Genomic DNA, 12877 nt, shown 5'->3' with positions numbered 1-12877 from the left:
TTAAGATAAAAACCACATTGTTTCAAACGGGAAATGGAAATAATGTTTCGACATAAATCGGGTGCATACAAAACATCTTTCAAAATAAGTTCCAAACCACTTGGAAGCTTTAACACAAAGTCTCCTTGAGCCTTCACTTGCACTTTGGCCCCATTACCCATGTAGAGACTTGATGTTCCCGTTTGCTTGCTACTTCTTTTGAACCCCTACAATGAATTGCAAATGTGAGTTCCACATCCAGTGTCTAATACCCATGTATTAGAAGAAGTAATACTAAGCTCTATATATACCATATATATATTACCTGAGGTTTGCCCTGCATCCCTCTTGTCCTTCAACTCCTTAAGATAGACCGGACAGTTTCGTTTCCAATGACCCATTTCACCGCAACCGAAACATGGGTCTTCCTTGGGGTTTGCCTTCTCGGCTACCTTTTGCTTCTTAGCCTTGTTCTTGGTTGGGGTAACCATCTTCCCCTTCCCTTTGCCTTGATGGGCGGGTCCTTTCCTCTTAGCCACCTTTGGCTTAGAGGTGTTACCTTTGGATCCACCTTGATCGATTGCTAACACGGGTAAAGCCCTTTTACCCATGCTAGTTTCCGCCGTTCTAAGCATACCGTGAAGCTCACCTATGCTCTTATCCATCCCATTCATATTGTAATTAATTACAAATTGATCAAACCTTTTTGATAGGGAGTTAAGGATAAGATCGGTGGCTAACTCATTAGATATGTTTAGGTTAAGACGGTTAGCACGATCGACAAGGCTTTTCATCTTAAGTACATAAGATGAAACCGATTGGGTATCGTCCATACGACAAGCATGTAGCGCCAGAACCGTTTCGAAGCGTTCGACACGCGCTTGTTGGAGGAACATCTCCTTCAATTGCGTTATCATGTCGTATGCACTATGATGCTCGAAATCCTTTTGGAGTTCGGGTATCATAGTCCCAAGCATTAAGCATGAGACTTGAAGGGAGTCGTGGCAATACTTATCGTAAGAGGCCATTGCCTCCACATCATTCTCATCCGGTTGATCGGGAATGGGGTCCTCAAGCACATACATTTTATCCTCTTGTTTGAGGACAATCCGAAGATTGCGGAACCAATCCATAAAGTTGGTATGGTTGAGTTTGTCTTTCTCTAAGAGAGACCTTAATGATAGGTGGTTTAGGTTAAGTGGTGCGTTTGGAATGTTGTTGTTGTTATTGGCGGCCATCTACAAAATTAACAAAGTTCGTTTAAGTATCGATTTTAATTTAACATTCAATACCCTTTAAATCAAATTGAATTATTAAATTCTAGAATCCAATGGTAAGCCAAATTTCGGTTAGGTGACCTTTATCCCGCAATTTGATTTAGCTAGGTAGTCAATAAATGACAATTGCAATCCATTTGCAACTTCTAGAGTATGGGATCATGCAATCCTTTTGCATGGCATATTTATCCCATCAACGCCTATTTGTTCCTCATGCTTCGGTGACCCTAAGTTCATGATTCCCAAATCAAGTCGTCCTACTTGTATAGACTTGTAAATTTAACATACATGTGGTTAGGTGACCTTTATCCCACAAGCATGCGAAATTTACCTTAATCATATTAGTTTGCTCATAATGGTTAGGTGACCTTTATCCCATCATGAGTTCCCTAATACTTTTAAGTGTCACACAATAGGATGGCGTTTAACTTGTTTGCCTTGTTAATAAGGGATTTTAAGTTTTCATTAATTCTAGTTTGAGAAAACTTTTGCACCATACACTAACATGCATTTAGTGTATGGTTTATTTGAAAATCCATTTTTCATGTTTTGTAATTAAGCTAATTACATGATATAAACCATTTTATATGTATGATCCTTATCATGTTTTTAATAACCGTTTATTTATGTCCTTTTACCATTTCAATTTAACCATTTAAATTGTCGTTTTGCATGTTGTTAATAATGTCTAATTTAACCAATTAAATTTTAGTTTTGTTTGTTATTTACATGTGTGATTAACTTGTAGCATACAAACATACAATCCACAATCATACAATAACAACCAAGCATGCAAAACATATGTTCACAATCAAGCCATTTTTGGTAAGCATTTTGTTTAGCCGAAAACAAAATGCCACCGGGTAAGGGTAATAACACAAAGTAGGAGATTTTAAAACTCCCACTTAATCTTGCATCCAAATGCTTCTTCAAATGTTCTTCAAGTCTTCATCATCTTTATCATTTTACAAAATATATCCTAATACATTTTGTCTAGAAAATGAAAATACATCCTAATCTATTTTACATACCAAATATAAAATAAATTACATAACCAAAGTATTAATATTACAAACCAAATTGCATGAATATTACAACCACATGTATGAATTAATATTACATACCAAATGAATGAATTAATTCAACCAAACATGCAACCATTCAAACAAAAGGCCAAGGCTTGATTGTGAACTTCAACATACAACAAAATGACCAATTTTCAAGTTCCAAACCTACTTTTGGAACCCTTAAAATTCGGCCAACCTTATACAACCCTCCCAAATCCATTTATTTTGCATTTTACTTTCATGCATGTTAGTAGAATGCAAAGTTGATGGGTTTTAAAGACCATATATAAGAAGCATATTTCATAGACTTCGGCTCTAGATACCAATGAAGGAATTCAACATAACAACAAGTTCTAAATGTCAACTTAATCACAAAGCCATTTTATGATAGTTAAAGAAAGCGGAAGCATGATTGTTTGTAGAAACAAGTTTATATGTTAAACCATTTTAATGAATTCCATATTGTTATCAAGTCTTGAAACATATGCTTACATACAAGAACAAAGGAAGTAAGATTAATACCTCCTCAAGTAAATTGAGGGCTGTTTTGTATGATGAAGAAGGTGATGATCAAGTGTGTAAAACCCAATCCTTTGAAGCACTAACACCACCCTTTGAGTTAGTTAAGATTTAAACACTTAACTAACTAATTAACCAAGCTTGAAACCCTTTTGATTGCACTCAAAATTCTGGACAGCAACTTATCAAAAGATGATGATGTATTGAGTCTCAAAACTATGAAACCTCAAGAGATTATACCCCAAACTTGTAACCAACACCTAGTACAATAGTTAGGATTTTAATGACACTTGATTACCACTTGAAAAACCAAAATAATGAACCCCTTTTGCTGCTGAATGAACACGACAGAAACAGCAAAGCAGGAGCTGAAATTGCAGTTTTTTTCTTGGTGTTTTTATGTGTATTACATGTGCCCTTTGAGTCAAGGCCCTTGGTAAACTAATAGGCATGTCCCTTGGCACTTGTGTGGTCTTAAAATAAACAAAACAAGCATGGGTGTGGCATCTTGGAGACCAAAATTCTGCACACCACATGTGTATTTTATAACAAGTTTTATTTTATAAAACTTATATTTATTTTATAAAACTTGTATAAAATAGGCATGTATTTGTTATTTGTAATTATTTCATAAACCATTTTATAAAATACAACATAATTATTTAAACCTATAAATAATTAAATCCACAACATATATAAATTATCCAAATAATTTATCTCAAGTGATCATAATTTAGAAAACCGATTTTCTAAAGTTCAAGTGTCGCGTATTCATTTAACAATCCAATCGTTAAAATAAATACATATAAAGTGTTGATAAGCTTGTTATTGGGTATGACCCGACTTGGATCATAACATAGTGGCCACGTTAATTTAATATGTCTCTCGGGCATACGAAATATCTTCACTTTTATCGTAGTAGATGATGAACTAATGAATCTCGCAAATGTGTTCGATATAGAATTGTCGGCTTGGATTTTTAATGTTCGATATAGAATTGTCGTCTTGGGTTTTTAATGATATGCCAACGTCCTTGTAGCACTCCAAAGGCCCGTTTTCTTTCCGAGCAGATTCTTGATACTTTTTGAAGTTTGCTGCATGCGGTTCATGCGGTCTTTTGGACGATTTAACTATCATCGCCTAATCCGGATATATACCATCGGTTAGACAATAAACTTTATTGAAGTTACACTCACTAAGTTCCTTGAGGTAACTCTTTAAATAAATCAGATTGTTAAGCAAGTTGAAGTAACTTGTTAAATAAATAGGTTTGACAGTTTCTACATCACTTATCATATCGAGTATATCGAGTGCGACATTGTTAAATTCGACACTCACAATTGCTATTGCATCTTGAGTAAGATTATCAATATTTTTTCTAGATATTTTTTAATATTATGAAACAGATTAATAATTCTGATATATAGCTGAGATATATAGTAATGATAAAATCTATCTACCTACCTACCTACCTACCTACCTACCTACCTACCTACCTACCTACCTACCTACCTACCTACCTACCTACCTACCTATCTATCTATCTATCTATCTATCTATCTAAATCATGAAGCTTAATCCAATGTGGCATTTCCTAATTACATCTTAATCATGTTTGCTGAGGTGTAAATTTCTTAATTAATTACAATTATCAATAACAAGCAGGGTGGTCAGCCGCGCGTTGCGGCGGCCACCCCTCGTTTACGTAAAAAAATTCTGTAGCATCCAAATATATATTCTAATAAGAATATATTAAAGTAAAACAGTTAACGTAACATATAAGACAATAATTCGTTTTAACATATTAAACATCTAATACAATTGCAAAGAAATATATTATTGCAAAGAAACATATTATCATATATTACTATATGGATCGTAACAAATTAATTATCCTGAGATGTCCAAATTATGTTGTATAATATTTTTTTTTAGATGTATCAAATTATTGTTATAAATAATTACTATATAACACATAAATAAATTTTTATACACGTAATAAAAATTACTCCGTATAAATTAGAAGAATGATTTAATAAGGTTTAAAAATTCAAGTTAGAAAAGAATGGCTCAATTTTGATGTAATTTATAATTGTAATTGTAATGTAATTTGTGTTACACATTAAAGAAATATTTTATTAATAAAAGAATATTTTATTAATGACTCCAAATCTTTAATTGGAGCAAGGGCTATATCTATGTAGCTAGTATTAAAAAAAGTCATCATATGCTCCCTTCTCTATTCCTCTCTTACTTGAAAGTCTATCCATCTCATTTTGCCTTTTCCATTTGATTCTCTGGTCTCCGGTCTTCTTCTCAGGTAACCATTTACAATATCTTCTGAATATTTTTTCCATTAGTCTCTACATTTTTGTTGACTCTGCCTTCTCTCATGTGTCTCGCCTAAAACCTGATTTTTTCGGCGTCGTTCCGGCTTTTGGTATCATCCGAACGTCCGAACTTTTCTTCTTTCTTTCCTTTTTCCGTAGCTGATATCTTTTGTTCCCACTGAAGAACACATCTATACTACCTGGAAAAACTCAAAAAAAGTGGCGGGAGGAATTTTCGATGACCTATGTGTGTGGCGTGTGGCAGTGCGCTTTAGACCGATTGCTGATAAAAATTGTACGTTCGAAAATATGCTGCGAGTTAATTTGTGTAGGTGGTGTCGTTTTATTTCGCTGGAAAAATGAATGTATTTGCGTTCAAAGTTTGAGGTGGGTTTATGAGGTTTTTTTAGGTCTAAAAGCTATGTGCGTAGGTTCTAAAAGTTGCGTTGTCGGAAGTATGGCGGTTAGAGTTGTTGGAACAAAGACGAAAATAGTTTGGGATGGAAAAAAAAAGAATGACAAAGAAGTTACTATTCATGAATAGTAACCATATATTTGCTCAATTGTATATATGTATAATATAATTAACCAAAGAAATATACACGTGGACATCTAAAATCCTAAACGAAAAAACACGCAAAAGAAATCTTGATGTATTTTTCATCTCATACACCGCAACCCTAATCCATCTTCTTTACAATCCCTAATGCATCGATTAATTCTTCATCCTGAAATCCAATTAGGGTTTCAAATTATGCAGTGGCTTTCTCACAAACACATATCCTCACACCTTCAAACTCTAAAACAACTCCAACGATTAAGTATTATGAATCCAATTGACTGATCTGATATCCTTAAATCGATAATTAATCTTCATTATCAAATACCGCCACATATCAAATCCAATACAAGAAGATCGATAAAAAAACATCGTTGATCAACCCTAAGCCTTTGAAAAATTGATATCTATATGTAGGCAGGTTAACAACGCATCAATGTTCTACGAATGATTAATGTTTCTTTCTTGAATTCGTGATCTAAAAAGGGCATCAGGTGAAATGTCCCTTTCATATTGATTATAAATGTTCCATATTAATTGATTTCGTTGCGAGGTTTTGACCTCTATATGAAACGTTTTTCAAAGACTGCATTCGTTTTTAAAACAAACCATAACCTTTATTTTATCGACAAGGTTAAAAGGACACCACCTAGATTATCAGAAATGATAATATAAAAATATCACACTTACACACTACCAATACATATTGGTTTACAATTTTAATATGTTACAACAAAGTAAATTTCGAATGCAGTTTTAAACAATATAATACAAGCATGCTGACTTCAAATCTTGTCCATATATTAGCATGCAACAGCGGAAGCTCTTAATAATCACCTAAGAATAAACATGCTTTAAACGTCAACAAAAATGTTGGTGAGTTATAGGTTTAACCTATATATTTATCAAATCGTAATAATAGACCACAAGATTTCATATTTCAATACACATCCCATACATAGAGATAAAAAAAATCATTCATATGGTGAACATCTGGTAACCGACATTAACAAGATGCATATAAGAATATCCTCATCATTCCGGGACATCCATCGGACATGATATAAAACTCGAAGTACTAAAGCATCTAGTACTTTGGATGGGGTTTGTTAGGCCCAATAGATCTATCTTTAGGATTCACGTCAATTAGGCGTACACTAATTCTCAAAATTAGTGATGTTCCCTAATTCTTAGGCTACCAAGCAAAAAGGGGCATATTCGGCTTCGATCATTCAACCATAGAAAGTAGTTTCATGTACTTGTGTCTATTTTGTAAAACATTTATAAAGCTGCATGTATTCTCATCCCAAAAATATTAGATTTTAAAAGTGGGACTATAACTCAAGTGTTTAGTTGATTTTAAAAGTCAAGTTAGAAGGATTAACTTTTTTTTGCGAACAAGTTTAGAATTAACTAAACTATGTTCTAGTGATTACAAGTTTAAATCTTCGAATAAGGTAGCTTTATATATATGAATCGAATGATGTTATGAACATCATTACTACCTCAGGTTTTATGGATAAACCTACTGGAAATGAGAAAAATAGATCTAGCTTCAAAGGATCCTTGGATGGCTTGAAAGTTCTTGAAGCAGAATCATGACACGAAAACAAGTTCAAGTAAGATTTCCACTCGAAATAAGATTGTTATAGTTATAGAAATTGAATCAAAGTTTGAATATGAGTATTACCTTGTATTAGAAAGATATCTTACTGTAAATAAGAAAGATTTCTTGAGGTTGGATGATCACTTTACAAGATTGGAAGTAAGCTAGCAAACTTGGAAGTATTCTTGATTTTATGAAACTAGAACTTATAGAATTTATGAAGAATACTTAGAACTTGAAGATAGAACTTGAGAGAGATCAATTAGATGAAGAAAATTGAAGAATGAAAGTTTTTGTAGGTGTTTTTGTGAAGCATCCCGTTCATATCGAATATAAACGTCACGTACTCATTGGTGTCATTGCGAGGTATTGACCTCTAAATGTGACATTTTTCAAAATCTGCATACATTTTTATAATACAAACCATAACCTTTATTATAATTAAAGGTTCAAACAGCATAATAATGATTATCGTTTAGCGATAATCTTAGTTTTACAAACTTTACATTTGATAATAACAATACGATTTCCAACATATTTCACATTACAAATCTTTCGATATGCAGTTTTATTTTTGACACAAATATGCATACTCCAAATCCTGCTTAAATTCGGCATAATGCAGCGAAAGCTTTTAATTATCACCTGAGAATAAACATGCTTAAAATGTCAACATAAAGTTGGTGAGATATAGGTTTAATGCTAGCAGCGTTATAAATATAGACCACAAGATTTAATATACATAAACGTTTTAATAAAAATATTCTAAGTGGTTGAGCACTTGATAACCATACTTAACATTTAATCAACGTCGCATATTCCTTTTATTATGAAATCTCACTACACCGTACCAAGTGTAGTCACCGAAACGAAGTACTGTGCAACCATTGAATACTGGTCGTCCAGTCCGGTTGGGGTTGTCAGGCCCGATAGATCTATCAACAGGATTCGTGTTTACAATACCTCATGTAAATAGTAGTTACCAAGTTACAGGGAAGTATGCCAGTGGTACAACTCAACGTAGAATATATATTTTTAATCACTTGTGTCCATAACGTAAATCATAAAATGCATATATTCTCATTCCGAAATATTTAGAGTTTAAAAGTGGGACTATATACTCACTTTTGCTTTGAAGATATTTAACACGACTTGGTCTCCGATAGATATCACGAACATAAACATATATATAATATATTAACATATTTTCTTTTCAAATAATCGTTACATATATACTTATAATACTTTTAATATCTATTAGTCCGTAGTTAGCAGTCCGATGTTAGTGGTCTACAATTAGTTGCTCAATAAAATAAATAAAGACCCCATCGTATTCGTATTGATCAGAATTAATCTCGACCCATGGTACCATGTTGTCAAATAACGTGTTGCGTTCATAAAGTACCGTGTTGTCAAATGACGTGTTGCGTACAATCATGAGGTCTTATAATTAATCTTCTCGTGTTGTTTACGAGTGGTCCTGAAGTATATAAAATCAAATCATAAGTAAATATATATAAAATACCATATTAATTAGCAAAGATATGATTAGTTTAGTTTTACTCCAATTAATTTCGTAGCTAAACTAGCTTCGGATACCCAATTTCGTTTTAGCCGTAGTTTCTTCAATATAACTCCGTTTTTGTTGGTTCAACTTGCCACTTCCTTGGATCGAGTCATTATTTATGAATATGAACTGTAAATACCTTAGTTTGCATTCGAAATCATAGGTTATAGGTTAAACTTTGGTGAATCTTATGATTGTGATCATTTCCATTGTAAAAACAACATCTAGATGATCATTTTTACAAAAATACTTACACTTTGAGTTACACCATGAGATTTTTATATATTAACATATTCATAATAAATATCATTTTTCCAGAATATAAACTTCCAATTCAAAGTTTAAGATGGTTTTTAATTATCCAACCCAAAACAGCTCCCGGTTGCACTCCAACGATGTAGATTCAGTTTTAAGGTGTTCTTTGTAAAATCAAGTTGTATCTTGTTAAGTTAGCATATCATTATGATATATTATAGGTCTTGAAGTGTTTTAAAAGTCAAGTTAGAAGGATCTATTTAGTTTGTGAACAAGTTTGAAATCATTCAAACTATGTTCTTGTTGTTATAATTTGTATATTCTTAGTAAGATAGTTATATATATATAAATTGAACAAGATGATGAACCAAGGTTATACCTCAAGTACGATGAAGGAAGTTACTGAATGAACAAGATATGAACTTGTTCTTGATGACTTGGAAGATTAAGAAGTGAAATCATGAAAATAAACAAAGGTTGTAAGTAAGTTTATATCTTGATTTAAGATAATTAACTTACATGAATTGAATCAAAGTTTAAACATAATTTTACCTTGATTATGAAGCTAAAAGATGGTGAAAATGCTTGGAGATGATCAAGTATGATGTTAGGAGTATTTTGAGAGAGAATTTGGAGTGTAAGTATGAGAAAATGGAATGGAAAAATGGGGTGAAATCATAAAAACGAATTTACTTGTTATATAGAAAAAAAAAATCCTTAAGTTTGTTTTTTAGCTCATTAGTCATACAAGTTGATAAATAATGGTTCCACATGTTTTTGACTCTAAGATGGCTGCTAAGAATGAATGATTAAAGGTGTATATACCAATAGTAAATACATCTAGAAGCTGCGTACAATACGGTTACATATACCCTAGGTATACGTGTGGAAATCTTGAGGAAACGGAGCGAGAATTCAAATATAACTATCTTTTGTGAATATACTTATTGTTTTATGTATTTAAGCCCTTTAAAAGTAATTAAATACGTGTTTATACGATACTTGTATAAGCATTATAGGTTATAGGTATATATGTCAAAGAACGTTACGTATAGTTACTGTTTTGAAAACTTAAGTTAGTAGTCTCAAAGTATACTTATAACTCATTGTTATTTGTACACAATGATATGTTAAACCATCCTTATATCATGTTAAATATGTATAAATACACATATGTACACAATCGTATAATTATCATATGTTATATATAGTTCGTGATATCATCGGTCAAATTGGACGGTCAAACATTGTGTAAAACTCTTTTCAAAAACACAAGACTCAACAATTTGGATTGCTTATCATGTTGGTAATGTTTAATTTATGTAGATATTAATCTCATATGTATAAGACGGTCGGAAAAATCCGGGTCGTTACAGTACCTACCCGTTAAATAAATTTCGTCCCGAAATTTTAAAGTTGTACCTATTTTGCGTTTTCGGAAAACAAATGTGGGTACTTTTGTTTCATCTGATCCTCTCGTTCCCAAGTAAACTCGGGACCCCTTCGAGCATTCCAACGAACCTTAACGATTGGTATGTTGCTCTGCTTGATCTGTTTAACTTCACGATCCATGATTTCGACTGGTTCTTCTATGAATTGTAGTTTCTCGTCAACTTGGATTTCTTCAAGAGGAATGGTGAGGTCTTCCTTTGCAAGACACTTCTTAAGGTTTGAAACGTGAAACGTATTATGTACTCCGGCGAGTTGTTGTGGTAACTCGAGTCGATAAGCTACCGGTCCAATGCGTTCGATGATCTTTAACGGGCCTACATACCTTGGGTTCAGTTTACCCCTTTTACTGAAACGTATTACACCTTTCCAAGGTGACACCTTTAGCATAACCATGTCACCGATCTGAAACTCTAATGGTTTCCTTCGGACATCGGCGTAACTCTTTTGGCGACTACGGGCTGTTTTCAATCTCTCCTTGATTTGTACTATATTCTCAGTAGTTTCGTGTATGATTTCGGGACCAGTTAATCGTCGATCTCCTACTTCATTCCACAAGATAGTAGATCTACACTTCCTTCCATACAGTGCTTCGAATGGTGCAGCTTTAATGCTGGCATGATAACTATTATTATACGAGAATTCTGCTAATGGTAGATATTTATCCCATCCGTTTCCAAAATCGATCACACATGCCCTGAGCATGTCTTCAAGAGTCTGAATTGTTCTTTCACTCTGCCCGTCAGTTTGCAGATGATATGCGGTGCTCATATCCAAACGAGTTCCCAGGGCCTCATGTAGTGATTGCCAGAACTTTGATGTAAATCTACTATCACGATCGGATATAATGGAAATAGGTATTCCATGCCTTGAAACAATTTCCTTTATGTATAATCATAATAGTTTCTCCATTCTATCTGTTTCCTTTATAGGCAAGAAATGTGCAGACTTGGTGAGACGATCAACTATTATCCAAATGGTGTCATAACCCCATGCAGTGTTGGGTAACTTCGTGATAAAATCCATGGTAATACCGTCCCACTTCCATTCTGGGATTTCTGGTTGTTGAAGTAACCCTGACGGCTTCTGGTGTTCTGCTTTGACTTTGGAACAAGTTAAACATTCCCCGACATATGTTGCAACGTCTGTCTTTTAATTAGGCCACCAATAATGCGTCTTAAGATCTTGATACATCTTTCCAACTCCAGGATGTATCGAGTATCTTGTCTTATGTGCCTCATTCAATATCAACTTCCTTAATCCACCCAACTTTGATACCCAAATACGTTTTGCAAAACATCGAATTCCGTCTTCCCGTATAACGAGTTGCTTCTCATACTTCTTCATTATTTCATTTCCTATGTTTTCCTTAGTAAGAGCTTCTCGTTGAGCCTCTTTGATTTGTGAGTTGAGATTCATGCGAATTTTTATGTTCATCGCTCGTACTCGAATTGGCTCTCGTTCCTTTCTGCTTAGAGCGTCAGCCACTACATTCGCTTTCCCAGGATGATAGCGAATCTCACAATCATAGTCGTTTATCAGTTCGACCCACCTACGTTGCCTCATGTTCAGCTGTTTTTGATCGAAAATATGTTAAAGGCTTTTATGATCGGTAAACACAGTGTATTTAACCCCATATAAGTAGTGTCTCCATATCTTCAATGCAAACACTACTGCTCCCAGTTCTAGATCATGCGTCGTATAATTTCGCTCGTGAATCTTCAATTGTCGGGATGCGTACGCAATAACTTTCTTTCATTGCATAAGGACGCAACCAAAACCTTGTCGCGAAGCGTCACAATATATCTCAAAATCATCGTTCCCTTCAGGTAACGATAAAATAGGCGCTGTAGTCAACTTCTTCTTCAGTAATTGAAATGCACTCTCCTGCTCAGAAGTCCATTCATACTTCTTCCCTTTTTACTTTAACGCTGTTAATGGTTTAGCTATTCGGGAGAATTCTTGAATAAACCTTCTATAATAATCGGCTAAACCCAAAAATTGACGTATTTGTGTTGGTGTCTTAGGAGTCTCCCATTTTTCAATGGCCTCAATTTTAGCTGGATCAACCTGAATTCCTTTGCTACTAACAACGTGACCAAGAAATTGCACTTCTTTCAACCAAAATGCACACTTAGAAAATTTGGCGTATAACTGTTCTTTTCTTAACAATTCTAATACCAACCTTAAATGCTGCTCATGCTCTTGCTCATTTTTGGAATAGATGAGAATATCGTCAATGAAAACGATAACAAACTTATCTAGATAC

General features: G+C 33.8%; 1 long non-coding RNA gene across 1 annotated transcript in view; it reads left to right on the top strand.

The window, feature by feature from the left end:
* Nucleotides 1-6102: 6102 nt before the first annotated feature.
* Nucleotides 6103-12877, top strand: part of LOC139850305 (uncharacterized) — a 38411-nt gene continuing 31636 nt past the window's right edge. The window contains exon 1 of the long non-coding RNA XR_011759990.1: nt 6103-6225. This is a non-coding gene — a long non-coding RNA (uncharacterized lncRNA). The remainder of the gene's footprint in view (nt 6226-12877) is intronic.

This window comes from Rutidosis leptorrhynchoides, chromosome 5, assembly GCF_046630445.1.
Source record: "Rutidosis leptorrhynchoides isolate AG116_Rl617_1_P2 chromosome 5, CSIRO_AGI_Rlap_v1, whole genome shotgun sequence".
NCBI classification, from domain to species: Eukaryota; Viridiplantae; Streptophyta; class Magnoliopsida; order Asterales; family Asteraceae; genus Rutidosis; species Rutidosis leptorrhynchoides.
Note: the sequence above shows the minus strand (reverse complement) of the source record. Positions and strands in the feature narration are given on the sequence as shown.